The sequence below is a fragment of the Saimiri boliviensis genome, chromosome 8 (assembly GCF_048565385.1).
Source record: "Saimiri boliviensis isolate mSaiBol1 chromosome 8, mSaiBol1.pri, whole genome shotgun sequence".
Classification (NCBI taxonomy): domain Eukaryota; kingdom Metazoa; phylum Chordata; class Mammalia; order Primates; family Cebidae; genus Saimiri; species Saimiri boliviensis.
Genome location: NC_133456.1, coordinates 114,368,968 through 114,374,536, shown reverse-complemented (window position 1 = coordinate 114,374,536; position 5,569 = coordinate 114,368,968). Strand labels below are relative to the sequence as shown.

The 5,569-nt window shown below is 42.2% G+C and overlaps 1 pseudogene; it reads right to left on the bottom strand.

The window, feature by feature from the left end:
• Positions 1 to 3,897: 3,897 nt before the first annotated feature.
• LOC101048052 (F-box and leucine-rich repeat protein 13 pseudogene) lies at positions 3,898 to 4,661 on the bottom strand (annotated as a pseudogene).
• Between the last annotated feature and the right edge of the window lie 908 nt (positions 4,662 to 5,569).

The window sequence follows — 5,569 nt, the reverse complement described above, 5'->3', positions numbered from 1 at the left end:
TGTGTGGCTAGATCTGCAAACCTGAGAGAAAACGTGAATATTTCTTTCTTTCTTTTTTTCCCCTGAATTATCCACATTTCGGTTTTTACAAATGCCCACATAGGTTTTTACAGACCCTTTCAAAGGTTCACTCTGAAAGCGTAATTTGGCTTCCAGGTTAAATAATTAGGGAAAAAGGGTATTTCTTAAACCTTGGTTTGGGTTTGGGGGCTTAGAGATAGCTTCTAAGATACACAAACCTCCAAAATACCTCCAAATAAGAGAGACCAAACTAGTATTTCTTCCTGTGAGTTGAAAAAAAATCTGGTGGGTTTACAGAGGAGGAAATGATTTCTGGCTGCATGGGGTATAGGAAACGTGAAGACCTTTTCTGCACCCCATTACTGCTGTGATTAAATAATGGCCTTTCTCTGCTTGGTTTTAAGATTTGGAGGTGATCTGATGATTTCAGTAGAAAAACAGTACATAGTTTAAAAATGCTTGTGAGAAAATGGAAAAAGGTGTAGAGAAAACAAGAACAGTCTTAGTCACTAGATAATTTGTGCAAACATGAGCTGCTTGGGGCTTCTGGGAGATGGCTATTTTGTATCAATCACAAGGCTCCATATGCTCCATTTGCCAGAAACTCACTCATTCCCAGACTCATTCACATAGTTTCAATGATTTATTACTTCATTTCATGTTAAATGATTATTCTGCACAAGTTCTCTCAGGGTTTAATTGTATACAATTCTAGGAATTAAAGGTAGACATAAATAAGAGTAAAATCCCTTGATCTGCAAGTGTTAATTAATTTTGCACAACTAAGCATTGTCATGTGAAGATGGATGGAACTTTCATAGACCAGACATTTTTCATGCAGCTGTGATCAGTGAGTTTCTTGAGTAGCAAAGACAAACACAATTTGCGTATGCAAACCAGTACAGCTAACAATGTCTTAATTGTTGTTATTTAAATGAGGAGCAATTAATTAGCATTCATATGGCATACTTGCTTTCACTTAATTAATTGTACAGATCCAATTTCCAAAATAAAAACAATGCATATGTGGCTCTCCTTTGCCAAGTTCAACATAGCTGAGAATTTGTAAATTGAGAAGCTTGTTAGAGGAAATTCCCCTCTTGCGGGAACAATTCCTCTCTCACTAGTTAGTTCTCCCATTAGAGACCTCGACTACGGTGTAGAAATATTTTTTCCCTATTTCTGAAATAAAATTGGATAGCTTTAAAAAAATAAAAGTAACTATGAAGAAAAATCCAACACACAAAAAGGTGACAATGGGGCGCAATTCCGAGTTCAAATTCCTGATCCGCATAACGTCAGAGCAGAATCTGAATTGCCTCCCTCACTTGCAGAACAATTGGTCCTGCCTTCTCAGGGCGCTGACTCCCAGCTCATCTGCCAAGTAGTCTCTGGCATGTCCCGAGCTCATGAATGCAGCTATCGGGCTTGAGTTACCCTCATTGAACGATATTCCAGATAGTTCCCTCCTTGGTGGTACTTCCTTGAGGAATCCTCAAGGAGTGGGCAGTCACTGCACATTAGTTTCAACTGCCTTCTTGGACTAGAGGCTGGAATATTAAAAATGACATCTCCTAGATTTCCTTACAGTTAAGAGTTTGGGATGTGATTTAGGTTCTACGAGCAGAAACGTGTGCAGAACTTGAATTTGAGGTGGGCAATGAACCTCCTTTCCACTGAAAGGGATCCTAGTGAGCTGGCGTGGCACGGAGACCCCTGTGTGCAGAGGCAGGTTTCATCCCTCAAGCAGCATATTCCCCATGCCCGGCTGGGGCAAAAACAACCATTCTCTTGTCTGCCAGAGACTGCAGTATAATTTGAACGTTATTCCTCAAATTCCTAAAATCCCAGAATTTGTTTCTGCAGTCTTCCCAAAGGTATTTCCTAGCCTGAGATGAGAATCTCTTCCTACATAAACTAGCCAGAATGGAGTCTGTTCTTTGCCAGTAAACTTTTACCCTAACTGGTATGGCTATTCTCAAGAAAATGGGCAATCTGGATTGTCAGTCTTATCAGATTAAGTGTGAAAGCAACAAGGATACTTTACATTCAGAATATGGGTTACCTGTTTTTAACAGCACTTCTCTGCATGTGCTCATGTCTTGTAGGCTTGGGGCTGATGCAGCTATCAGCCAGGCATGGTCTGTCCTAGAAGGCTGCTGAATTACAGCACACGTTGTGTCTTTCCAGCTTTCCCATTTGTGTGCGTGTATGTGTGTGTGTGTGTGTGCGTGCGTGCATGTGTGTGTGTGTGAGAGAGAGAGAGAGAGAGAGAGGCAAAGAGGATTGAAGAGAGGACGTTTGGGCAGATTCAAACCCCACAGAGGCTTTGTCACCTATAGAAGCAAGCCCTCATCTCCTGAGGTTTAGTGCAAACATCTCACCTGGGTGATTTCTTTCTTTCTTTCTTTCTCTCTCTCTCTCTTTCTTTCTTTTCTTTCTTTCCTTTCTTCCTTTCTTTTTTTTTTTAGACACAGTCTTGCTCTGTCACCCAGACTGGAGTGTAGGGGCATGATCTCGGCTCACTGCAATCTTTGCCTCCCAGGTTCAAACGATTCTCCTGCCTTAGCTACCCGAGTAGCTGGGATTACAGGCATCTGCCGCCACAACCAGCTAATTTTTGTATTTTTAGTGGAGATGACATTTCACCATGTTGGCCAGGCTGGTCTTGAACTCCTGGCCTAGTGATCTGCCAGCCTCAGCCTCCCAAAGTGCTGGGATTACAGGCATGAACCACCATGCTCTGCCTTCACCTGGGTGATTTCTAACAGGGATCATGCTTCTCACACAGGACCATTCTCTTATTGCCTCTACACTCCTGATTTCTCTATCCCTCATAACTCCAGAGCCGTATCCTAGCAGGGCTCCGGGGTAAATACAGTCCTACATGGGAGGAGAAGCTTACAGACTCAATGAATTGCAAGATACTGCCAATGAATGCCAGCAGAAACCAGAGAAGCATGGGTGAGAATGAATTTTTAAGGTCATAAACCAGGAAGAAAGGAACACAATTTTAGATGAGACTGAATCTCTCAAATTAGGGGCACTTACCAGAGATTCTGGATTCAATGTGCCAGTTCAAATAACAGAGAATGATGCTTTTTATTTTATTTTTTTGGGGGTGGCTAACATTTTAAGGCTTATATTATTTTATCAACTTTTTATTACTACAAACATAATAAATTAGTTAAAAATAGGAGACTAAGCACATGCTCAGTTTCTCTCTTCTGCCCAAAATCAAAGAATGAAATTTTTTTTCCCCAAAAATGTATAACATGCCTGGAAGACAAAGCAAGAATGGCCTTGGTGGATCAGAAACAAATAGTTCCTAAAAATCCGAAGGCAAATGTGACCAGACTGAATGAGGAACATGCAGGACACAGCTGCTGTAAAAGTGAAGATGGCATTATATCCCCATACAGGATGTATCCCAGAAATTAAAAGATGTATTAACATTTTTATCATTAAAAATATGAAAAAGGAGCAATGAGCATCTGTCCTGATACTTTTCAACATAGCAAAAAAGGTCCTAAGCAAAGTAATAAAATGAGAAAAAGAAAAAATATATAAGAATAGGCATAAATGGAAATAAAATGGTCAATATTCCCAGATATGACAGTCTACCTAGAAAATCCAACAGACTGGCCAGGCCCAGTGGCTCATGCCTCTAATCCCAGCGCTTTGGGAGGCCGAGGTGGGCAGATCATGAGATCAGGAGCTCGAGACCAGCCTCACCAACATGGTGAAACCCCTTCTCTATGAAAAATACAAAAATCAGCTGGGCATGGTGGTAGGCACCCGTAATCTCAGCTACTCGGGAGGCTGAGCCAGGAGAATAGTTTGAATCCAAGAGGCAGAGGTTATGATGAGCTGAGATCATGCCATTGTACTCCGGTCTAGGCAACAAGAGCAAAACTTGGCAGATCTGAAAGTTCTGGGTCGGAGGAGACAACCACGAAAATTCAAACGCAGCACATTTAAAATGCCACCTTTGCAAAGTAGACACTATATATTTACCTGGAATCCAACGTTTCACTGTGGAAAATCAATAGCATTCCACAGTGAGCTTAGCTGTGTCATCAACATGCAGGCATGATTAACTTGACCACATATTATAACATCTTTTAAACTGAGATAGAAGAAAATCTGTAATATTGCTCTTTCAGGTAACTGTGAAATGTCACATTCTAGAGTCTCATCTACAAGACAGACTTCAGAAGAACTTTGTTCAGGAAAATTGGATTTTTCTGCAGAAGCTCCTTTGAGTAGTAACCCATCTCTCCATTTTTTCAACTGAAGCTCATGTTTTAATATCAGCTCATCTTCTTTCTTTTTATTCTTATATCTTGCTCTATTCCACCATTTTGTTAGAATAATGGTTACCTTGTGACAATAGGTGATCTGTTGTATCCGCAATACCATATTTTTAACTTTTTCTTCGTGGTCTTCCATATAAGAGTGCCAGTGATGACATACAGATTTTTGAAGTCTGAAATTGTAACATACCACTGCTCTGTTCATTTTTTCAGCCAGGACAACATTTCATTTGTCTGAGTGAAGTCTCTTCAAGTGCAAAAATGAGGTTTTACTAAATGTCCAGTATAAAAGCTACATGCTTTTATCATCAATTCTGGAGTCATCAAAGAAGATTCTGAAGACTGCTTTTGATTATAACCATGATCATTCCCTCTACAAACCTCAGTGGATCCTCAGGACATGTAACAAGTAGACCACATAATGCAGTTCTGGAAGGAATGTAGTTGTTGAAGTAGTTCTTCAGCCTTGGGTTGGCATTGTGAGGTGAGGCAAAGGTCCGAGGCCTGAGGGAGAAGCTCATCCCCTCCCCTGGCGCGAGGGGCATTGTCCCGACAACCAGGGGCCAGGGTGGGGCCGCCCCGCCTCGCCTGGTGAAAGCCTCCCGAGAATGATTCTAAATATTTGCTGGGAGGGTCGGTGGAAGCTCGCCCTCAGGAAGCAGCCTTGTGCAGACTTAAGGACTCTGAGACTCCAGAGTGCCTCACCCTAAGGCAGAAGAGGGGACTAAAATATTTCAGGAGCTGGGAGGGCTGGAGTGGATGGTTCCTATGGAAATTGCTCATTCACCCCTATTAGGTTCCAACTGCTGCTGTAACAAAGTCGCAAACTTAGTGACTTAAGACAACACACATTTACTGGTGTCAGTTCTGGAGGTCAGAAGTCCCAAAATTAAGGTGTGGGCTGGGCTGCATTTCTCCTGGGTGCCCCGGGTTGCGGGTGGGGTGGGGGGGCATCTGTATCTATTTCTTGCCTTTTCCTGCTTTCTTTGACTCGTGTTGCCTTCCCCACCTTCAAAGCCAGCAGCATAGCATTTTCGAGTTTCCCTCTCTCTCCCATCTCTGCTCATCCCGCCACATCTTCTCTATCTCTGATGCCCATTTCCTTTTTGTACATTGGACCCACCCCAGTCATCCAGGATAATCTCCCCATCTCCAGGCCCTTAACTTAATGACACCTGCAGAGACCCTTCTGCCATGTAAAACGCACATCCACAGGTTCTGGGATTACAATT